Genomic DNA, 13,091 nt, shown 5'->3' on the forward strand with positions numbered 1-13,091 from the left:
CGCTTCTACAAAATGTTATACATAACGACCAGATGGGCTTCATGCCTCTTAGGGAAGCTCGGGATAATACCACACAGGCAATTAATTTAATATATCAAGCTGCTGCTTCAGCTCTGCCCACTTTCTTTCTGTCCATGGATGCGGAGAAGGCCTCTGACAGGGTCAACTGGGACTTTATGTTGGCCACCTTACGGCATATTGGACTAGGCACTCATATGATGCAATGGATTTCGAGTCTCTACTCCTCCCCCTCGGCCCGGGTTAAGGTTAATGGTCATTTCTCCTCCTCACTCGCTATCTCAAATGGTACGAGGCAAGGTTGTCCCTTGTCCCCCTTAATTTTCATTTTATGCTTGGAGCCCTTCTTGTGCCATATTTGCTCCAATCCAATCCTTCCAGCCAGGACAGGATGTCTATTCACAATACCGACACTACGAGAAAGTTTCTGTGGTACTTACAGCAGAGCGAGCAAAGCGTAATCTCCCTGTAACCTGTCATCTACAGAGTGATCTCGCGAGATTACGTTGCTCTGCTGCAAGTACCACAGAAACGTTCACGTAGTGTCGGTATTGTGAACAGACATCCCGTCCTGACTGGAAGGAATGTCTATTCACTGTCTAAACACTTCAGTATCGTTAATGTGTCAGTATAAGACAGCACATACTGATCTAGCAGGATCCCTATGTGCTGACTAAATTAATGGAGAGAAGTGCATGACGCTGATTGGTCAGCGTCACACACTCCTCTGTACAACACCCACTTGGTCTAAAGTAAAAACACGCCCAGTTGGGCATTAAGAACGTAATTAGCATAAAGCTAAAATCGCTCATAACGTTGTAAAAATAGATTGTTTTTTTAAATAAAAAGCAAAGCTGTCACCTACATTACAGTGCCCATCTCATTATGTAGGAGATAGGGCACTAATAATGTGGTGACAGAGCCTCTTTAAACAGTGGGTGTCGATGGAACAGACCTTCCTTGCTGTCCCACTGCAGGCACTGCCTTGGTTGGGCAAACACACCCGACTATTGGACCCACCTTGGCGGTTGCGTCCCGGCTTTTTCCCTGGAAGGAGATCTCCCCGTCTCCCTCCCCCTTGTTTCCTATCCTGGGGAATCCTGAGTTCCCCCCGGGCGGGAACGGGTTCCCTTCCAGCACTGGTTGAGGACGGGTAGGGGACATGCTGCTCATTTTATACACAGTGCGTCATTCGCTGTCCAGACTTTATGCTCTCCTGATCGCTCCATCCAATCTTTCCACACCTTCCTATTTGCTTAGTTGGGAGAGGGACTAGGGTCTAACATTTACTGCGGAACATAAGGATCGTTTGTTCACAATGACACATAAATCCTCCATGGCTAGCAGACTTCAGGAGGCGGGATTTAAGATTTTGCCACAATGGTATAGAGTGCCTTCCAGATTGCATGTGATGATCCCTGCGGTCTCACCATTGTGTTGGAGATGTGGAGACCACGTGGGCACAATTTTACACATCTTTTGGGATTGCCCGCAGTTGCAAGACTTCTGGTCAGAGGTGTGGCGCATCTCCAAATTTACGGATTTCCCCCTTCTACCTGCTCCATCTGTGTGATGTTCCGTTATCTACGTACAGACGCTCAGTGGTTCGCAATCTGGTGAATGCAGCTAGAGCATTCGTTCCCGCGCTGTGGAGACAATCTTGTCTTCCGTTGGTGGGCATGTGGTTCGGCAAGATCCAGGAGATTATGAGAATGCAGGATCTCATGGCATCCATGAGAGTGACCCATGCTATATTCCTCAAAACATGGCATCATTGGATTCGATTGCAATCTTCTGTTGCGTTTAGGACCATTATGGCCTCTTGAGTATAATTCCTAGGCCTAGAGTGTTGTGTCAGTTTTCTTCCCTTCTTTTTTCCCTCAGCCCACCCTTTTTCTTTTCTTCTCCCTCTCTTTCTGTCCTGTTTTCTTACAGGTCGCTATGCATGACTGCGGGTTCAGGATGCATAGAATGTCTTTTTCGATAACGTTTTCAGCTGTGCCTTGTTATTTTCTCGCATTTACTGTATATACTGGTCTGTGAGCCAATGTCTCTGCTGCTTATGTCTGCACTATCCTTTCTTATTTGTGTTAGGAAAACAAAAATATAAGAATTAAAATATATATTTTTTTTTTATTCTTTACAGCGTTCACCGTGCGAGTTAAATAATGGTATATTGTAATAGTTCAGACTTTTACGGACGCAGCGATACCAATTTTAATTAAAAATTATTTTTTTATTTTTTAGAGGGAAAAATGGGAAAAAGTTGTTTTTTTTAACCTTAGATGCTGCGGTCAGCATTTGAGGGGTTAAACGGCCAGGAACAGTGCGATCGCTGTTCCTGGCCGTTAGTCCCGGGTGTCTGCTGTAAAACATGCTGCTACATACATCAAACCACGATGTGCTATTACGTCGTGGTGCACCAGGGGGTTAATCCTCCTAAGCATCTAGCCCTAAACAACAATTATGTTCTTCTCATATAGAAATAACATTTTTCCTTATGTTTATTTGCATTTAAAGAACCTCCTCATTCCCATTTTCACTTCTCTGTCTGATATTTGATCGGAAATCCAGCAGTGCTATGTGTCAGATATTGCATTGGCAGTAAGGAAGCTCCAGCCCAGTCAGGATTATCAACATCAATCTTAAAAACAAAGCTTGCTAAAGATCTCCCCTCCCTCAACCTTGCAGGTATTCTGATATTTTCCATTATAGGAGCACAGGCACTCATCAGTTTTCCAATGAAGATCATTATTTTCTAAAGCTGTTCTTGAGGACTGCTCATTTGCAATAGAGCCACAATAAGTGAGTAGAGAGCTGCTGCAAAGTGGCCCCTGCCCTGGAGGACAATGTATTCCATGGTCACCCACAACTTCCCCGGTTGATTACCACCTGCTGCTTCCCCCATGATGATCAGTCCTGATGGGACAACCCCTAAAGCAGGAGTACTCAACTATTTTTACTAAAGTTCCATTTACCTGGGTTATTTACCTAGGTGAAGGTCCGAGATAAACACCAACAGTAAGGCTATATTCATATGGGTCACATTTGCATTATGCAATACTGACCCGTTGATCTGCGGCCGAAATCCAGCCTTATCTGCCTCTTGTGAATAGTGCCACACACCCCCCTTGTAGATAGTGCCACAATACCCCTTGTAGATAGTGCCACAAAGACCCTTGTAAATAGTGCCACACACCCCTTGTAGAAAGTTTACCCTCTATAGTGAACAACTCCTTCTTGACCCAGCCAGCTTCTTCATATTTCTTCCAAATGTGATCATGGAAGCCGCATAGGACCAGCAATATTCTTCTTTCTAGAGTAAATAAAGGTGCCAAGAAGAAGCGTATTTACTACTTCAGAGCTACACAAACCTTTCTTCTTGATTGCTTCTTTTTAGTCGAGGGAGTGCAGAGGTAGCAGACGCGCCCGGGATCTTGAGCCTAAGGGGACCCAAATGCAACTCTGCCACATAAGAAGACAACAGTATTATTAGTGGCACACGGTAGGTGGTAGGTTACAGATTTTGCCCTGGGTCCCAGGAGCTTAAAGGGAATGTGTCGCTAGAAATTATTTTATTTTTTTAGTTAAACAATTATTATTTAAGTGATTACACATTGTTTTCATTTTTTTAATTTTTTCACAAGTCAGGAAATATTATAAATTAGATTCTAATTTATAACATTTCCATGTGCTGGTCACTAGAGGGAGAAGTTCCCAAAATTGCAGCATGATCAATGTGGTAAAGCAACCTCATTGTTTTATGCTGCAAATTTGGGGTAGACACACTCGCTCTAGTGTCCTGACACAACCCCTCCTCCCCTATTCTGGCTAGTGCCAGGAGAAGGAGGGGGTTGAATCTTCAAACCTCCTACACTGTGTGCTGCCATTTTCTGAGCGAATGCACAGTGTAGGAGGATTAGATACAGTGCTCAGCAGACAGTATAACACAAACATACATGAACATAATACACACATGACATACACAAACATAACTTACCTGCTCCTGCCGCCGCTGCCGCCTCCGCTCCTATTCCTTGCGTCTTCGCTTCCTTGAAAATATGGCCAGAAGCCGCGGCCAGAAGTCGTCATCTGACTGTCCGGCAGCAGCTTCCAGTCCACATGAAAAGGGATCCGGATTTCGCTCTGCTAACGAGCTTCGTTTTGGTCTGTGTGGGAGCGTTCCCACACAGACGGTGTACGCTGCAGTGAATGGAACGGCTCCCGTTCACATTCTCTATGGGGATGTATGTGCCGTATTCCATCTCTGTATGTGTCGTTAATCGACACATACAGAGATGAAAAAAAAATGGCAGACCCCATAGAGAAGTAAAAGTAAAAATAAATAAATAAGTAGACCACAAGAACACAAATAAATAAAATTTATTTTAATATCATACTAAGAGCAATATTATAAAAAAAAATTAAAAAAATCATGACACTATCCCTTTAAGGCTGGGTTCACACAGAGTTTTTGGACGAGTTTTTAGACGCGGAAACCGTGCCGAAAAACCGGCCGAAAATGCCTCCCATTGATTTCAATGAGAGGCGGAGGCGGAGGGACATGCCCTATCTTCGCGCGGTTACACCTCTGACCTCCCATTGACATCAATGGGAGGCAGAGAAAGCATATTTTGTGGCGTTTTATGCCTGCAGCGCTCAACGATAGCGGGCGAAAAACGCCGCAAAAATCGGCGTGCAGGCAGAGGAAAATCTGCCTCAAACTTCCAAACGGAATTTTGAGGCAGATTTTCCGCCTGCAGAAAACTCTGTGTGAACCCAGCCTTAAATTACACCTTCTTCTTGGTACTAGTATAGGAAAATGTTTTTCACCTGTGTACCAGGACACTAAACACATACAGCATTCAGTCATGGACTTCTACCAACTTATTAATATTGTGCTCCCACTATGGACCTAGGCTGCAAGATTTCCGCAGCAGATGCAATGATTTCTAATAATTGCAGATTTCTACTACATCCCCTAATCTTCACAGCATCTCAGGCATCCTCCTGACATCCATCGCGGATTGTGTACAGGTTGATGAATGACAAAATATTATTACTCTGATTGCTTTTAAATTACACAGTTATCACAGCAACATTTTGTCCCGTCCACTAGATTATTAATTCTTCTCTTGAAAACGTGAAATGATGGACAGAAGAACAGTCTCTGACAGTAAAGCTTAGTACCGGCTTTTCCGCTGATCAAACTATGATAGCATCACAGAGCCACATCATAAATATTTATGTCACAGCAATTCATTTATCTCTGTATATATTATTTCAGCAATAATTACTTTATTACAAAGAAAACATGAACAGAATGTCCCAGCGTTTCACCAGTCTAAGAAAGACACAGCACGTAATTGATAAATTTGTCTAGAGTGATTATATCTGCATATATATATATATATATATATATATATATATCTTATAATATCTGCATTCCCCAGTAACTTCCTCTATACATACAAGTTTATATCTTTTCACTAAGAGACATCTGACTGGTTTGGCATATATATTATAAAATAGATGTCGCCCAGTAGCAAACCTCCAATGGAGGTCAACCATGCAGCTGCTATTGGGTCCATGGACTAGGGGAGTCTGGTGGTGAGATGCAGCCACACCGACATCATTTACGCTGCAAAAAAACGTGGACAAAAGCATGAAGCATTCTTCCAGGAGGCGCAAGAGGGCACACGGACAATGACGGAGATGTGTATTGAGTTGGTGGCAGAAAGCACAGTAAAGGGGGCAAAAGGCACAGTGCAAGGGGGCACAACAGAGGCAGTGTTAGGTGGCATCTGGGGCAGCAAAGAATAGGCAGTATTAAAAGCAACAGGGGGAGCACAGCAGGAAAAATATAGTGGGTGTAACAGGAACAATTTAAAGGGGAGAAGCAGGCGAGCATAACTGGAAGAAGCCTTGATGAAGGTCTTGGCCAGATGCAGAATAGAGAAAGCAAACAAATACAATCAGAGAAGATGTTTGATTGTGCTTTTTTTCAGGGTTGGGGGACAAATCAGATTTCTGTTATGGGGCCCTGTGATTTCTTTGTATGTTCCTCACATCACTAATCCCTTAAAGCCAGATGGCCAGGGCCCAATATCTGACAAGGAGAATGGGAACTGCGTTTTAACATGTTTTTCTACTTTTAATGATTTTTGGCAACCAATTTAAACATTGTTTTGTGGCTCCAACATCAATACAGAAAAAAAATGAATGCAAGTTTTCTACTGTGTTATTGGCTCTTAAAAATGGCAAAAGATCGATTAAAATCCCAATAAGTACTACTGGATGTAACCAACACTCACAGCATTGTATGTCCATATACTGCAAATGTGGTAAGATAGCTTTGGGACAGGTCAAAAATGCATCAATAACTATGCGTTTATAGAACAGACAAATATCTAGATATATACCATATTATTAGAGAGATCTGGCCTTTAGACAGCTGGTTTTTATTTTTTATCATTTTTTAATAAAAAGACTTGCCTCTAGGGTCAATGTCTTATGAGTTGGTTGACAAATAACCTATTGATAAAGATTATGATGGAACAAAACGTGGACATGCAAATGTTCTGTATATATGGAGGGGTCCCCTCCAAATAATTTCATCTGATGTAGATGTACACTCCTTTGGCCAATATTTATCTCTTTTGACTCCCCATAAACATTCCTGTTTGTTTCGGCCACACGTGCATGTATATATTAAAAGTTAGAGGGGGATATGCTGCTGCCTCACACCCCTGACAGCGCTAATCCCCTAGAAGAACAAAGGACTGTCAAAGGCGGTGTTAGGGCCTGTCAGAGGAGCAGAACAACGAAAATACCGGAACTGCCAGTTCCATTGCATAACAGACACTATCAGCGCCTGACGGAACCCATTGACTGTAATGGGCTCCATCGGGTTTCCGTCATGATGTCCATCGTTTTACTGGAAAAGATAGCCCAGCATACTGCACTATTGTTTCTGCCATTTTAGACCGGATCTGTGACAGAAGCCCCTAACGGAGCCTCCAACACAGATGTTAACAGGCCCTTAGGTCTTATTCAGAGAAGTGTTGTTATACTCGTTTGAGTTGAGTTGGTGAAAAACTGACAACTGTGCAGTTTTTTCGGAAAGTGCCTTCAGTTTGTCCGTTTTTTTCAGTGTGCCATCTGTTTTTCATGTGAAAAAAAAACTGAAGAATGTCCTTAATTGTCCCAACCAATTGAAAACACCCCCAGATGGTCTTATGACCGAAGAAACACCATTTTCTATTGCTTATAGCATAGAGAGCATTATGAGATATTCCTCATGCATATTTTTGGCTTCTGACCATGTCTTATATTCAGGACCACTCTGCTTTGGCTCTACTTCCTGGTTTCACGTCTCAAATGTCTCCAGGCTACCATCTGTGAAAAACGGAATGGAGTGGATGGCATCAACTTCTATGGGCCATTCCTGTGTAAAAAACGAACAAAGATAGAGCATGCTGTAATTTTTATCGTCAAAGATGGATGGTCCGTGAAAAAAAACTGGCATCTGAATTAGCCAATTAACTATAATGAGTTAGTGTTCAGTCCGGGTGCTGTCCATTCTACACTGGCACAGCACCCAGATGTGAAAATCATTTGTCTGAATGAGCTCTTAAGGGTATACAACAGAATAGATAGAGATGTATGTTAAATGACAATAAAAAGGTAGGGACTTAATACACATAAGAAAGTCAAATAGTACAACAATATCTTCTATCTATGGTGAAGGACCCTTACTGTTCCCTTTATTTTAATGAGGCCTCTTTTTTCAAATACAAGATAGGATTTCGTATAAAAAAGCAAAACCGCAGCTAGAAATTGTCCCCTGTGTGTCATTCCTCATAACAGTTCTGTCTTGATTTTACAATGGATTAGATAAGCAGTAACCAGGGTCAATGGGTCATTTTTCTGTGACCCAAAGTGTCATAAGAATCCATTGTTCTTGGACCCTAATTGTCCGTGCTATTTTTCAGGATGCCAAGAGTCCCAGTGCTGTTGTTCTGGGGCAGTAGATATCAGTGCGCCATTGTTTTGGAAACCCCTCCCATAGCGGAGAATTTCTAACAAAGAACAGCTCTTGATCTGACTGGTCCGACCCATCCTTGTAATACATTTGAACGACTGGCATATAATACAAAATTTTGGCTGGCTACAGCTTCCCTCGACAATGACGGCTAATCACTGTGGTTTTCTGAAGTTAAACTTACGACCCTCAACTGATTGCCATGCCAGCTGAAATCTGAGAAGGGATTGTCTTGATGAGACAACCCCTTTAAAAAGGACCTGTCACTCTGATAAAGCTACCCTCCCCCAAAGTGCAAAAGGGGAGGCTTAAAAGAAAACATTTCCTGGTTCTGTGAGGTCACATGCTGTATCAAATAATCACCGTCTGCCAGTCAGCAGCTCTGAAATGGTCATGTGGTGCAGTCTGTGACTACTGTTTCTGAGGAGTCGGGAGTGTATTTCACTTTTCAGAGCTGCTAACTGGCGGGGATCATGTGATATACCATGTGATATATCATGTGACTCCATAGAATCAGGAAGTCCCTTCTTTTCAGATGCCTGTTTTGCACTTTGGGGGGGCTTTTTAGTGAACTGTATTAGGGCATCACACAAAAACTCTAATCTAAAACGGTCTCTCATTGTGACGGGTTCTTTTTTCAGTGTTTTTACACCACCATTTTTAAATTGTTTTCATTGCATTTTTTCCAAGTATTTTTGGTGGCAGTTTTTACAGTTGATTCTTGCAAGCTGGAAAATATCCATAGAGTAAAATGGCTGTATAATAGTTCAGGCCATATCACTTTCCATTTGTGCGTTCATTCAGGAGTATGGTGACTATTGTATTTCCAGGTTACTTATCTATGCCTGTCCTGCTTTATTTATGTGTGAACAAGGCTGCCAGTCGCTGGGATTATAAGCAGCTGACAAGTGTCAGGCCTCAAGTTCAATCACCACATACGTAAGGTATTACCAAGGGCATGAATGTCTACTGGCGGGACAATGTACTGGAAAGAGACAATCAGCCTCAAATTGATCCAATTCTCTGCAAATAGAAAGAATACTTCTTCAGGAATAGAACGAAGAGCTATCCACTTGTGGGCAAATTAGCCTTATAAAGGACTTGTGATCTTAACCTCTTCACTGCTGGATAAGCCCCATCAGGGTCATTTGAATTCTTTAAGCTGCTGGACGTAGGACACAAGATCTGTGTTAGTTGCTTGTGACCAAGAGTGGACGATAAGGTATTGGAGAAAACTGTTGTGTTTAGAGGCACATAAGCACCCAATTTCCCAACTACTATATAACCAACAATAAAATGTAACTTTTATTAGTATGCTTTTTTTTGGCACTGTTTCATCCTCTTACCTGTAAACCTAGCAGGTTAATTCTGACATCGCAAATTCTAAGTGCCCTGACATGCGCACTTGATCTCTTAACTAACAAACAAAAAATCGGCTAAGTCCGCTTCTAGATGCGATGTGCATGCGCATCCTACGCTCACTGATTTGACTCCCTACACACTTCGTTGATTGGCCTCTCTGTACGCCAGTCTCCCTGTACGTAGGCCTGTCCCCAGACAGGGAAAATGATTGGTCCAGACAGAGGTGATTCCTGTACACTGTATACTCGAGATTTTAAAGTAGGAGTAAACCGGAGCGCGCGCTCACTAGCCCCATTCTATTCCCCTGAGGACGCTGTGTCTACAGCGAAACATGTCGGGGAGCTAAGACACTTTTAATAGCCAAGTCAGACTAGCCTCTATATCTGGTTTCATTGACATACTTACGCATCATTCAGCAGTCTGCAGCTGCTGCCCTATGCAGTCACATCGTTGTATCTACGACACCCTATCCTGTCACAGACAAGACATAGCAGATATAGAGTCAGTGCCAGCTGACTTTGGCCAAATTTTTAACCACAATGCATCTGTTGTTGTCCCCACATGGACATTTTGAAGCATACTAATAAAAGTTACATTTTATTGTTGGTTATATAGTAGTTGGGAAATTGGGTGCTTATGTGCCTCTAGCACAACAGTTTTCTCCATTTGATTCATACACCTGCCAACTACTAGGGTCTTCCAATTTTTTCTACGACGATAAGGTATTGACTGCATTTCCAAAAAAGCCTAACCTCAGAAGTGACAAGCTCATATAATGCATAAATCTGTCAATTGTATGATACTTCGGAGTTTAATAAGACAAGAAATTACATTTCAATTAATATCTTCTTGACAGTAGGAGAGGCCATAACTATATAGAGGCGTTTCATTTTCCAAATTCATTTATATCTGTGCATATGGTCTCGCTAAAGGTGTCCAGACACATTGCGTGAAAGTCTAAAGAAAAGGACCTTTTAGGCTAATATGAGCAACAAGTTTTGGACATGAACATCTGTTTTATCATGACTTGAAAGTTAGAGACCCAACACCTACTAATACAAACCAGCCCTGGTATACGCTTTTTGAGTACTTTTACTAACTCCTTAAGCTGGCCATACAAATTATATCAAAGTCGCTCAAACTTGTCGATTTTGACGGGATTGGCCCCTGACTGAAGAAGGATTGGGCTACCACTACACGCAAACCTTTTATCGCTCTGCTCTAAAACAAGGTCATACTGACCCACCAGAGGATCCAGGGCAACACAGTAATACACCCCAAAGGTCAGGCAAAAGACAACCCCATTCAGAGCTAACTTTGATTACAATGCAATTTAAAATGGATGTGGATATATAGATGGAGGGAGGGCCCTCAGAAATATTTTCTCTGGTGGGCCCAAGGAACCTCAGTCAGACATCCAAAAAGTCACTCAGAAATCACTGTCCATAGGAATCACTAGCTATTTTTTTTTTATTTTTTTTATTTCCTTCTTGATGGGATTTCTGAGATTAGAAGATACCTTTTCATCCTGAAAGTAATATTAGTTCCCTTGAAATCTCTGTAAAATTGCTTATTCATGTTTTGACTAATCTGTGGCAAAAAGTCTTAGTACAAAAAGTCTCTGTATTTACATGTCATGCACCAAAAAGTTTAAATCTTGGCCTTCTGGCCGGCGATGGTATTGACGGACGGTGGGGTCTAGAGAGTTGTTCTTGTGACGGATCCTCTTCAAAAGGATGCTGCATATCCATAGATATACTGTGTTTTAGTGTTATAATATATGTTTCAAAAACCCTAGCTGTAGGATTTATATTATAACAAGGTTCTATTGCGATGTTTAAAATAATAATAGTAATATAATAATAATAATAATAATAATAATAATGAAAAAAAAAGTTATATAATAATAATAATAGTCATAATAATAATAGTATGACTGTTTTAACTGGTCCGTTGTACATTATTTCAATAACTTATTTTTACATCAAAACAAGTTGTCCGACTTATGTTACTGATTAAAAAAATTAGATTTTGAAACAGACACATCTCGGCATATCTTTAATATTTGCCCCCATTAATAATATGTTTAATTCATGACACTCATTATATAAGAACACTATTGTGCCACAGCCGGCAGAGATGTGATGATGTTTCGACAAAGAATCAAAGACTATAATATGAGAAACTGAGAATTGAATTATTTGCATGCACAATGTATCCTGTGCTGCGCGCTATGACATGTGCATGGCATATGCCAGGTGCAACAAGCGCCCATGTTACAGCTTGCTGTTGTTACTAACAATAATAAATCTTGTAAATGAATGTCTCATTTTTAGGATTCTGCATTGCGGAGAGTATTTTCTTTCACGCTGAGTTACTTACATGTCTTGCCTGGTATCACATCTATATGAAGAATGGAATAAATGAAGATTCTATGGATCATAATTTGGAAAGCGCTTCTAGGTCATCTTATTCTTGGTTGACATGCAACATCCCAACTCCAAGTACCAAGTGACTGCCTTCTACCTGCTTTCTTCCATACAGCAGCCAATTCATAGGGACAGCAAGACGGTCGCCCAGAGCAGGCACAGGACCCCCAGTTGCTATGGTTACATTCACTTTCTCTGATTTAACTATTGCCTCTCATGTACATGATAACATATATTCCATGGCATCTGTTTCATGTGACTTGACTGTACAATGTCTAAGATGATCAAAGTCATGCTCTGGAATAGGCTCCCTCTGTGTTCTGAATAGTAACAAACTAATGAACAGTCCACTGAAAGAGCTGCCATGAACCTCTCATGAAACGTTTCTTTCTTGCAAACATGAACCAGGGCGTAGATTTTAGTTTAGTGGTGAATATAAAGCGACAAAAAGAGACCAGCATAAAACACAGCAGAAAGGCTGGGGATGAAAAGTACATTTATCTTCATTGGCATAAAGTAAAACATTGCGAGACACGGGGAGGATGCATTATAATATGCCCATATTGTTACATGGAAATATAAAATACAGCACGGTGCATAGAAGGTATATTAATAAATGACATATAGAGAAAAGTATATTCAAATATTCAAATCACTTCATGAGAGTCATTTAAGGATGGGAAATCTACATTCAAGGAAATTTGAATTAAAAAAAATTGCACAAAAAGTAAAATCCAGCACAAAACAGGCAGTGTTATTATGTTTTTTTTCTAAATAGGAATCCATGAAATCATAACTTGGGGTTCACGGGCCTCTGATATTAACAGTTCTAGTGCCCCCATATATCATGTGTAATCACTTCACATAGATAGATAATCTGTTCATCTAATATCTATCTATCTATCTATCTATCTATCTATCTATCTATCTATCTATCTATCTATCTATCTATCTATCTATCTATCTATCTATCTATCTATCTATCTATCTATCTATCTATCTATCTATCTATCTATCTCATATCTATCTACCTCACATCTATCTATCTATCTATCTATCTATCTATCTATCTATCTATCTATCTATCTATCTATCTATCTATCTATCTATCTATCTATCTATCTATCTATCGTAAGATAAACTAATGTTTACTTCTTCTATGACAAAAGGAGCCTTTGGGTCCCCTAAGGCCCCTCATGGTGCAACAATGAGCTCTGTGTGCCCCATAGCGCCTTCAC

At 41.0% G+C, this 13,091-nt stretch overlaps 1 long non-coding RNA gene across 1 annotated transcript; it reads right to left on the bottom strand.

Moving 5' to 3' along the window:
* Positions 1-6,463: 6,463 nt before the first annotated feature.
* LOC142746129 (uncharacterized) lies at positions 6,464-11,995 on the bottom strand. The gene is made up of 2 exons (XR_012881695.1): positions 11,807-11,995; positions 6,464-7,465 (listed from the first exon to the last, which is right to left on the bottom strand). It is a non-coding gene; the product is annotated as an uncharacterized LOC142746129 (long non-coding RNA).
* Positions 11,996-13,091: the final 1,096 nt, after the last annotated feature.

The sequence above is a fragment of the Rhinoderma darwinii genome, chromosome 1 (genome assembly GCF_050947455.1).
Source record: "Rhinoderma darwinii isolate aRhiDar2 chromosome 1, aRhiDar2.hap1, whole genome shotgun sequence".
Lineage (NCBI taxonomy): Eukaryota > Metazoa > Chordata > Amphibia > Anura > Rhinodermatidae > Rhinoderma > Rhinoderma darwinii.